Source organism: Peromyscus leucopus, unplaced genomic scaffold (genome assembly GCF_004664715.2).
Source record: "Peromyscus leucopus breed LL Stock unplaced genomic scaffold, UCI_PerLeu_2.1 scaffold_169, whole genome shotgun sequence".
NCBI classification, from domain to species: Eukaryota; Metazoa; Chordata; class Mammalia; order Rodentia; family Cricetidae; genus Peromyscus; species Peromyscus leucopus.
Genome location: NW_023504875.1, coordinates 4,401 through 16,284, shown reverse-complemented (window position 1 = coordinate 16,284; position 11,884 = coordinate 4,401). Strand labels below are relative to the sequence as shown.

Genomic DNA, 11,884 nt, shown 5'->3' with positions numbered 1-11,884 from the left:
GAACAGAAGGAACAATACCTAACTCTTTCTCTGAAGTCTATATTGTCCTGATGTCAAACTTACAACCAAGAAAAAAGTACAGAACAATTTCCCTGATGAACATGGATGTAAAAAGTCTCCACAAATTATTTACAAATTGAATCAAAGACCTTTAAAATTTTTATACAAAATTACTTCATTTTCCTGGACTCACAGCAACAGGGAGAAGGTCTCACCCAAGGGAATCCTAACTTCCATTGATGAAGAGCAGTGTGGCTCTGATCAGAAAAGAGAGGACCTGATCAAAAAAGGGAGGATCATTCATTGATTCTTTTGAGCTTCAACTTGAAGCAGAAGCCCAGTCTAGGGCCTTGTCAGGCTGAACTGGGTGAATCACATGGACCACAGTGCAGACTAACTCCTTGAACTAACTGGGACATCCTGGTATCTGACACACCAGCAGAATTCACTGCATCTTTGAACTTCAATGAGTGACTTTCAGAGTTATGTGTTTGCTAGCAAAATATAATTTAAGAATATATTAATTTGACTTCCAACCACATGCTGTGGTGGATGGACGTCATTTGTGCCATATGCAATTGTCATATCCCAGGCATCAATGACACCCACATTGAGATCCTGGAAATATCTTTTAAGGCAAGGTACTGGTGTAACCATGGAAGTCACTAAATCTTTCCACCTCACTGCTCATCTCCCTGATGTTTTTGTTTTGAGGACAACCATAGTGTCTGGGCTTCTCAGGAGAAGACGCTGAAGAGCTTTGTGGACATTGATGGCCCTTCGGATGAAAAGGTCAATGGGGAAAGGTCTGAAATGCTGACCCAGAGAAATGACAATGACCGTGTTTTTCTCTCCTCCAGTTCTGTCAATTATCCGTGCAATGTACTCCATCTCTTTGACAGAGTAGACCAATGACCCAATAAGGGGATAACCATGTTTTGTCCACTGGATGTTGATGTTTTCATCCAAGTCCACAGCGAGTTGGTGTTGCAGTTTTCCAGTCTCATGCAGATCCACAGACCTCAGTGCTGAGAACCACAGGCAATCCCAAAACAAAAGGAGAATACAGTTACAGAGATCAACTAGCCACAAATATAGGAGAGAAGATCTGGTGTTTAGAGTGGTACAAACTTATGGTATCTGATACTCAAACAACTCAAGGTGCTTTATGATAAAGAACTGCCCCATTCCAGAATCATTCAGGCTGAACTGTGCAGGGGATGGCTTTAGCTTTGAACTCAGCTTTACTGGAAGATGATGAAATTAGTGTGTCCATGCTGTTCTCATAGGACATGTTACCTATGCCCTGACCTTAAATGAGGGTAGATAGGGAAGGTTATTAGTTGATGTTATGTGCAAAAGAAGCCAAGCAAATCTCTGTAACGGCTCCAGGAATCTAAACCTGCATTCTCTGTCCTTTTTTCTCTCCCTAAGTGTGGAATGGCATCAAGTGTCTCATCTACACTAGTGACAGTAATATGATGGCTCATTTGTGATGCCCTTCACAAAAGCATTTATCTAGACAGATGCAGACACTTGCCTCAGTGATATTCACACACACACACACACACACACACACACACACACACACACACACCCATTTATCATGTAGAAAAGAAAGTCAAGACAGGGTGTCAAATTGTCCAAGATGACAGTTTGTGACTCAAAGGGCACTTATGATTCCCCTTCTAAACCTTGAGAAAAATAATCTCTTGAATCTATACAGCTCTGAAAGGAAACACACTATAAATAGAAGACCACGTCCACTCTGTTTCAGTGTGCCAATTAGTCCCTAATCAGAACAGCAAGGTGAGTTGTTCTATCCCTACAGCTTCTGAGAAATTATGTAGTCAGTGACCACAGCTGCCTTGTCCCATGTCTTAATGGGGAAGGGAGGGCTGGCTGAGAAGTCTAAGACAGGGAGTGAGGCTGCAAGAGACACGCTGGAGAGTCTGTGGGGCGAGTGGTAGAGCTAGGGTCTCCCTTGCTTCCAACTCACTCCAGTGCTCTTTTCCCAAGCACATTCTGGCTACAGAATCTAACTTTATACAGTATACAGTGATCTCGACCCACTATAACCTACATGCTGAGGGGGAGGGTCATTCACACCTCAGATGCTGCATGACCTATGAAACTGCAACATCAGACCATGTGATGATAAAGTTTCACTAGAATCTCGATTTTCTAGCTGAGAGAGACAAAATTATGAGGGGCTGACTATTTACTAGAAATCATGATCTAACATGTCCTCTCTGTTGGGAATACTTTTACAACTTAGAACCCCGTCAATTTCAGGTTTATTATTTTTTAAATTGGAGACCACAACATTGGTTTCATACCAAGGCCTGTCATACCTGTCTTCAGTGACAAGAGCCAGGGGTCCAAGGACCTAGAGGAGCAGGAACTGATGGTTTATTATGTGGTTTAACTCACATAGAATATTATAATCTGACTTAGTGTTGGTGTATTCTTGACTTAGTAAATATAGAAATAAAACTAGGCTTCTTACAAATAGATTCTAGCCTCAACTCTGATCCTAACTTGTGATAACAGTTCCAATTGCTGTTGCTTTCTGGGTATGTGTTAGTGTGCCTTGCAGTGCGATAAATATTTGCTGTTTGTTACTTTATTTCATTCGAAACAAATGCTAGGATAGTGAACATTGTTCTAGATCAGTGGCTCTCAACCTTGCTAATGCTGTGACCCTTCAATACAGTTCCTCATGTGTGTGACCCACAACCAAAAATTATTTTTATTGCTACTTCATAAATGCAATTTTCCTACTATGAATTATAATGTAAATATCTGATATGCAGGTTGTTTTTGGTGACCCTGAAACAAAGTCTTTTGACCCGAGTGTCAGTTTAACAACCATGGTTCTAGAGAATGATAGTAACATTTTTTGTGAATAATGCTGGTGGTTGTGATTAAGAACTATAGAACTATGATGGAGGAGTAATTTCCTGTACTCTTTTTCCCCTTGAAATTAAAACACAGTTTGTGAAAGAGGTGTGAATTATATTGAGACATACTGTTGATACTGCTTTGAAGTATTCCATCCACTGGCGGATTGTGGAATCACCCATCAGATGGATGAATTTTCCTCTCAGGCAGTCCTTCATTTGATCGGAGCCAAACTACAGGAGGCTGGAGTCCAGTGTTTTTCCAGACATGTCCACTGGGACTGCAGATGCCTTCCGAGCTTGCATCTCTCTTTGCTGGAACAGCTTCTTCTGCCAAGAAATCAGCAAGATCAAGTCTTCTAAAACACTGTTCTATTCACCTGTGTTTAAGAGCCTTCCATCTTTCCCAAAGAACCCTCTAGATAGGCATGTGGGTGGTTGGTGACAATAAAAAGAAGCTTATTAAAGGATCTTCAAAATGGAATGTTTATTTTCAGTAAAACTTTCCTCTGATGTGAGTTTTCCTAAGTGATACTTATTAATGCTTATATGTAAAGTACATGGGGTTTTTCCTCTCAGAATAAAAAAGGCCTTCAACTAAATTTAACTATTGTTAGCCCTGCCATGAGACCAGCCTCATCAATTCTTATATAGGGTGAGAGCTCTTCAATGTGAGCGTGTTATTCGAAATGGCTCCTGAGCTTGTCACATGTTCTCATGGTGTCTAAAATGTCACCATGGAAGTATGAATGCTTTGAGATGAATGTAGAGTGAACTTGGCTATAAATTGGCCAATTTGCATTAAGAGAGCCTGGAGGCCTCTAAGAAGGGCCAGATCTTCAACCTTAGTCTCTGGGTAATGAAGAGACCTGGAAGGTATGGGTGTGTGTGTGGCTAGCATGTGGTGGCAGCAGGTTTGGGGTCACAATTATTCATCACTTCCAAAGGGTAAGTTAATATTTTAACAACTACTATGAAGGTGCTGATATATATGGGACAAAAGAAATATCATTTCTCTCCCTCTTCCTCTCTAAGTCAGTCTTCGTCTGTCTCTTGAGACAGGGTCTCATGTAGTCCAGGTTTGCCTTCAACTTGTTATGTAGTGAGGATGGCCTTGAATTCATCTTCCTGTTTCCACTTCTGAGTTAGGAAATTATGGGTGTGTGTTTATGTGGTGCTTGAGGGTCAATCCTAGGGCTTTGTGCCTGCTTGGAAAGCACTGCACTACATACACATCACTTCTGCAATCAGAAATGTGTTTTTCCTTCTATGTGGAAAACTGTCTCTTAGCAATTAGCAAGCTTTCCACGATGAATCTAGATACATTTGCCTGAAATCATTTTAGGTGCTATTTATGAGCTGTTCAGAGAAGGAAGGAAAAAAAGCAAATGTGTGTGAGAGAGAGATTATTGAATACTCATGTGAAGTCCTTTGTAAAAAGAAATGGTTTCAAACACCAAGAGTGAAGCATGGTAGTAAATTGACCCTAGATGGCGCATTGGAGATATCTAAGGGATAATTCTAGGAGGCTGGAAGACGGCAGGAGATGGTGGTGGTGGGATGAAGAACTAGGTAAAGAATTGGGAGAGGGTTTTGTCATTTGCAGCTTGTTGTGTAGGATGGCAGATGACCTTCTACTTGAGGAGTCGATTGCTGAGAGATGTGTGTACTAAAGCAGGCAGCAAGTTCCTAGTGAATCCAAACGTTCATTCACTTATGGACTTTGTGCCTTAGCCCACCTTATGAGAACAGAGACAGTGACCAAGTCCAGCAGAGAGAAGGACTTTTTAAATGGGTCCAGGGTTAAGCACTGCCCGCCAAGCACAGAAGCACTTACTGTTGCATTTGGAGACACTAATCACATTGGATTTTCCCATAATCTCCACACCTATATTTGACCTTAAAGAGACAGATACAGAAATTAATCTGCAGTGGCCTCAACTCAAACATAGTTCCAGAGCCCAGATTGGCCAATCCTTCTGCTACTTCTCAGTGATAATCTAATTTCCCTGCATAGAATTTCAGGTCATTTAGTAAGTTTCCATTTATTTGTTTCAGAGGTCATAGGAGCCAGGTACCAAGAAGGTATGGATGCAATGCAGTGAATTGAGACACAGAAAGAATGATTAGAACACACACACACACACACACACACACACACACACACACACAGAGTTCTCTTACACACACACACACACACACACACACACACAGTTCTCTTTCCTTTTGTTCTTAGTCAACCTGCGTTTTTTAGGTTCATTGATAAATATTACTTATCACCAATGTCTGAGGACCCCTGGAGACTGAATACTGTCCCCAAATGAATTCACAGGTCCCCTCGCCAAGGACTCTTCTTACAGAGTCACTAAGTTACAGTGCTTAGAATACATTCCCTGCATCCTAGATTACCAATTTCTCCCCAGAAATATGAAACAATAATTATTTACCTTTCAAAGAGGCTCCTCTCTTGCTGACTAAGATAGGAAACTTCTTTGTTCTTTGAATGCATGTGGGTGAGAGCCGCACAGGGTACATTTGGAGGCTTCACACAGTAGAACGCTTCTTGATCCTGGGCATCCAGATATTGGCACAGCTCGACACTTGAGTTTAGAACCAAGGCACACTCAGTGTGGACCTGAGAGGTTCCATTTACAAACTGGCCGGTGAAGATGACTCTGTCATAGCCCTGTTTCCTTGCTCTCCAGAGAGCTGACACCCCTTCACTGGGATGGATGAGCAGGACAGACAGGGCCACCGGGCCTCCCAGAACAGAGTGAAGCTGACCAGGTAGGTGCCATTGTTGAAGTCTGTCACCTTTCCAGAAGCTCCTGCCTTCAGGGCTGGGGAGGACATCCTGGCCCTCAGGAAGTCTCCACCATACTCCTTCCTGCGTCCCAGGTGGTCCCTGGCTTCCAACAGCACATCCAGCTTGTCCCCCACGCAGTGTGTGTCTCGAGGGTTGAGGATGGTGGCTGTGCTGTGTGTGGCACTGGTGGTGGTGTTGAGGTGGGTAAAAGGCCTGGAGGGATCTGTTGGTCTAGTTTCTCTAGGACTTCTCTGACTCTCAGCTCTGTCCCTTTTGGAGAAACTGGTAGGTTCAGAGGCACTATAGGGGATGAGGATGTTGTGACCAAATTCCAGCGACTGAAGGACACAGGCAACTTGAACTGAACCCGTATCTGAATGGGCAAGAAATAGAATAGAGAACAAAGGAAAAGTTGCTATTAAATGTAGAATGTAAAAAGTTTTGGTAGGTTAACCAACTTTTGCCATTTATAGAACTCTGAGAGGTGTAGAATTCACATTACATTAAGATTTTGTGGTCACATATGTTTCACACAGAGATGTCTTTATTTAAACTTTCAATATACCTCTGGTTTTCAATGACTTATTTTGTAAACACATTCAACCTCTGATAGCCCTTGGTGGATCCTCTTCAAAATGGTGGTGATATGGGGGTGGAGAGAGGGCTGAGCAGTTAAGAGTGCTTGCTGTTCCTAAGGAGAACCTGAGTTCAATTGCCATTGGCTAACAACCACCTGTAACTCCAGCTCCAGGTGATCCATCGCCATCTTCTGGCATCTATAGGTACTGCATTCACATAACTGTAAATCAGTTTTTATCAACTATCATGTCATAATTATGTCCCTTGAATGGTTATTGTGAGTATTATGGAATAATATGGTGTGCTGGCTAATTTTATGTCAACTTGACACAAGCTGCAGTTATCAGAGAGAGGGAGCCTCAATTGAGAAAATGCCCCATAAGATTGGGCTGTACATAAGTCTGTAGGGCATTTTCTTCATTAGTGATTGATGTGCAAGGGCTCAGCTCATTATGGTGGAGCTACCTCTGGGCTAGTGGTCATATGTGCTATAAAAAGTAGGCTGAGCAAGTCATGAGGAGCAAGCCAGTAAGGGGCACCCCTCCATGGCTTCTTAATCAGCTTCCGAGTCCAGGTTCCTGCCCTGTTTGAGTTCCTGTCCTGAGTTCCTTCAATGAGGGTCTACAATATAGAAATATAAGACAAATAAACTCTTTCCTTCCCAAGTTGCTTTCCGTCATAGTGTTTCATCACATCAATAGAAATCCTAACTGGGACACATGGGAAACTTCAGAAAGGCATTGGACTCATGGCAAGTGGGATTGTCTCTATGACTTGAAAAGATATTTAAAAGTATCCTAGCATGTCCAATGAAGTAATAATACGATGGATTATTGCTATCAATCACTAAATAGAATTTTCAGTAAAGGCAAAGTAGCTTGCATGAATCCAATTCTTGTGTAGATAATAATAATAATCTATGAACAAGAATATTTTTAATAGACTGGCCGGAGGTGGTGCCCACCTTTAATCCCAGCACTCGGGAGGCAGAGCCAGGCGTCTCTCTGTGAGTTCGAGGCCAGCCTTGGCTACAGAGTGCGTTCCAGGAAAGGTGCAAACTACACAGAGAAACCCTTTCTCGAAAAAAAACAAACAAACAAACAAAAAGAAAGAATATTTTTAATAAATAGCTCTCTAAAAGCAGTGAAAGCCAAATCAGGACAACTGCAAGTTTGAGGCTGAGCTTGAGCTGTACTACAAGAGAAGGGCTAACCTATGCTACAGAGTGAATCCATGTATCACAAAAACAAAAACAAAGTTCTGCAAACAAATAAAATCAACTAACCACTACCACCAAGTAAAGCCCCACTCCATAGCAGAGATGCGACCAATGAAATAGAGAAAACAAACAACAAAGCCAACACTAACAAAATAAAATGTAAGCCTTAAACACTGCAATGAAGTAATGATATTAACACTGCAATGATATTTAGACTGCCTGGTACTGGAGGAGGGAAATGTTTCCCACTCATAATTATCCACAGTTTTCAAAAGGCAGGTCCATTTCAGTACATAGAAATGAATGTATTCTGTCCTACAGAAGCTTCCTTAAGGCCGGTGCAAACACAGGCTGTGGATCTTGTCAAACAATGGCTGCACTTATCCACAAGCAGCACAGAGCAGTGTCTGTGTAAGCACACACGTGAATGGCTGCCTATAAAGCTTGCCCTTCCTCTGGCTTCCCAATCTCTGAGAAGCACCTTCTGTCCTGGGTCCCAGCTTATACATGAAAGGTTTGGGACGTTCCTCACTTGTTGCTGTGTTTAACAATGGTCAGTTATGTTGGTTCATTAATGCTGCTTGATAAGCCATATTGAGCACATCCAACTCCGTTCCAGTTGGTAGGTCTTTGCAACTTACACTTTCCTAGATACACAACATCAAGTAAAAAAGAAAAAGAGATTAGTTCCTTACCTTCGATGGGTTTCTGAAAACCGTGAACGAGACCCAGAAGATAACTATGAACAGCAGCACCCACAGTGACTTACGACTGGTCATTGTTTTCATGGTTTGAATTGTCCTAGGAGAGAATCACAGAAACTCATCAAGGAATGAAACAGAAAGGAAATCACACACAGGTGTGGCACACTCATGGCTCCTGATTCCTTTGCTCTCAGTTAAGTTATTCTCAGGTGACATCTTGGCCCTCCTGGCTGTCCCTGCTGTCCCTCAGCCTCTGTCATCCCATTAGCTATCAGTTTGGAGCCCACCAACTGCTAAGATACCATGAACCTGAAGTGGGCAGGACAGTCACATCTAGGTGGATCCTCCAGGTTATACCACCTCCCAGATTCTCTTTTCTCTCCTCTCAACCACAAAGAGCAGACCAAACACTTCACTACAATCCATGACAACATCTAATAGAAGGTGGTCCACCAGCCTTCATGTTGTCCCTTTCTTTATCACCAGTTTTTCCTGAACCTCTCAACCTTAAAAATAATTACTTTAAAACTCTTAACTATTCCTTAAAAAAATAAGCCTTGAAGCTTTAGCCAGTTTTCCCCTTCATTTATATGAACATTTGACTTTGATATGAAGCCTGACTTATCTTTTACAGGTTAGATTAGCTGGGTAAGTTTACTGCTCAGTACTACAGAACTTGGGCACCAGCCCAGGAATATAAGTAAAGACTAATCATATTGTTGAACACCATCTTCATAAAACTTTCTACCCCTCCAAATTTCTTAAAATCACCCTTTGCACCAAAATACTAGTTTATACACAAAAGGAGCTAGCACCAAAGAATAAATATTGCCCCTTACCCACTTGACTTCTGGTTTTCATACCTTTAACATAAAGGCCTGGTTTGGTCTCATTTCTAAGAACTGGGTGAGCTTGGTGGGGAGGCTCCTTCTGTGGCCGTAGGGTGCTACCACTGTATGGCCTTCCTGCACCAAAACACATCACAGATACAAGCTGCAGAGCATAGGGTAGAGGATACTTTTCAGTGGGGTTCATACCCTTCACCCTAAGGGGGAATCTGGATGGCAAAACCACAGTGACCAAGTCAAGCAAAGGCTGAAACGAGGGGCAGAATGATCTGCCTCCTACTCAGATATCATTGCAACAGACGAAGATGTTAGGGCTCCAAGTCTGATAAGCAGGTGGTAATACTCCCATGGTAACTTAAACTTGGGAGTTTCTACCTGAGCCTTGCTGTCAAGCCCCAGTTATCAAGATGAAAATGCACATTATTCTGTGAACAGTACACTACGTAGAACAAGAATTGAAGGGAAACCACCTTGAATGTGATTGATATAGAGAAATCAGTAATGTTGATTACATCTCAGATTAATAGGATGGCAGTCACAGGTTCGAATCCACCTGGGATCTGTGTTCTTTTTCTGATAGAAAGAGTCCCAGGAAGAATAGGTGCCTTGGACACATGCATCGGGCCCACAGGAGACAGCAGTTGGTCCTGGGGGGGGGCTTTATACATCTTGCTTTCCTTACCCTTTATAAGAGCTTATGTGTTTGAACACATCACCAACCTCCACTTCTCCTTGCTGTTTTTTGTAGAGTCTCATGTAGCCCTGGCTAGCCTCAAACTCCAGATCTTTCTGCTTTCACCGTCTCATCTTAAAAACAACAACAACAAACAAAAACATAAAACCAGACAAGTTAGACTCAAGTCCTCTTTCCAAAAGAAAATCCTGACTTTTCAGCATCGTTAGTCATGTGCTATCAAATGAGCATAACAATACTTTTTTTCCCATACAAAGGCTTTTGAACAACCTGTTTTAACTTTATGTGGCTTAGTCTGGTTCTCTCAATTGGAGATTATTATTCTAAAGGAGTCTATTGGGAAGGAAAATATTTGGGAAGGGTTTGGTTCAACTGTTTCTGGGAAGCCAGATGGTGGTAACTTCCCAAGACCACAGCCTCTCTGAGTCACATGGATTCACAGATTTTAATGGTTTTTTCCCATGGAGACATTGTTACTTTATGTGTATTGACATTGTTTCACGAGACAGGCATACTAGGACTTCCTGTCTTCTTGAACTGAGAGTAAAGAGAGAATGAGTAAAGAGAGAGTTTAAATCATTTACCAAGATCATCCAGGGAGTTCTAAACCAGGGTGAGTTCAAGGTTCATGTTCTCGTGGTCTTTGGCTCTCTGAGCATTTTCTACACTCAGACGTATGTGATGTGATCAGGTTCAGGCAGATTCCGGGGACTGCTTATTTACTTCCATTAGGCTTAAAAGTCTCTCAGTCTCTCTGCATCCTTATGGCTATATTGTGCTCTGGCCCCTCCTGTGTAAACCCTCCTCTTCTCTGCTCTTTACAAGCCATGCAGAAGCTCCTCTGCCTTCGTGTGCTGCCTTCCACCATGCTCAGACACAAGGAACCAAGAGAACATGGACCAATCTGCTAAAAGAAACCTTTCGTGTAGCTGAAGTTTTCCTATGTCCCACCTGGTCTGCAGCTGCTCAGACTCAAGTAAACACACAAAGGCTTATTTTAATTAAAACTGCTTGGCCATTAGCTCAGACCTACCCCTGACTAGCTCTTAGATTTAAACTCAGCCATTTCTGTTAATATATATGTTGCCATGTGTTCTGTGGCTTTACTTATGTGCCATTACATGCTGTTCCCTGGAGGGCAGGCTGATGTCTCCTGACTCAGCCTTCCTCTTCCTAGAATTCTCCTTGTCTGCTTATCCCACCTATACTTCCTGCCTGGCTACTGGCCAATCAGCATTTTATTAAACCAGTGTACAAAAGCATTATCCCAGAGCACTTTTGGCCTTTGAGTTCTTGGTGGTGAGCATTTCATCACAGCAGCAACAACTAATACAGAAATGCTGGGAGTCCAGGGAGAAGACTGTTAGCTCTCTTTCACAAATTCCAGGCAGATTTTCAAATGTGTAAAGTGTAGCTGAAGTTTTTCTTCTGGTCCTGCCAGGCTCCCATGGCCCCTTGGTCCCGCAGCTGTTCAGACCCAAGTAAACACACAGAGGCTTATATTATTTTTAAACTATGGCCATGGCAGGCTTCTCACTAGATAGCTGTCACATCTTAAATTAACCCATTTCTATAAATCTATATTTTGCCACATGGCTTGTGGCTTACCAGTACTTTTACATCTTGCTTCTCATGGTGGTGGCTGGCAGCATCTCCTCTGCTCTGTCTTTCTCCTTCCTCTCTCTCTAGTTAGAATGTCTCACCTAACCTTATTCTGCCTCACCATTGGCCAAACAGCTTTACTTGTCAACCAATCAGAGCAACATATATTCACAGCATACAGAACAACATCCCCATCATTTCCCCTTTTCTTCCTATTTAAAACGAAGGTTTTAACTTCAACATAGTAAATTTATATATAACAAATTTATATATAGCAGTTATCCAGCAACAATTATACTTACAATATCTAGTCTATTTTTATTTTGCAAAATTAAAGAAAATATTCTATCTATCTTATAATTGTGTCTAAAGTTTCATATCTAATTTATCTTTTATCATAACCAAGGAAAATTATAACTATCTAGTCTTCAACTACATTAAAGACCTCAGAAGGATATAATATTACCTAAGTAAACAGGAAGAGCATTGTAAGCAACTTCCAAAAATCTAGAATGACAGAGACAGCTGG

General features: G+C 41.9%; 1 pseudogene; it reads right to left on the bottom strand.

The window, feature by feature from the left end:
* Window positions 1–239: 239 nt before the first annotated feature.
* LOC114691221 lies at window positions 240–9,148 on the bottom strand (annotated as a pseudogene).
* Window positions 9,149–11,884: the final 2,736 nt, after the last annotated feature.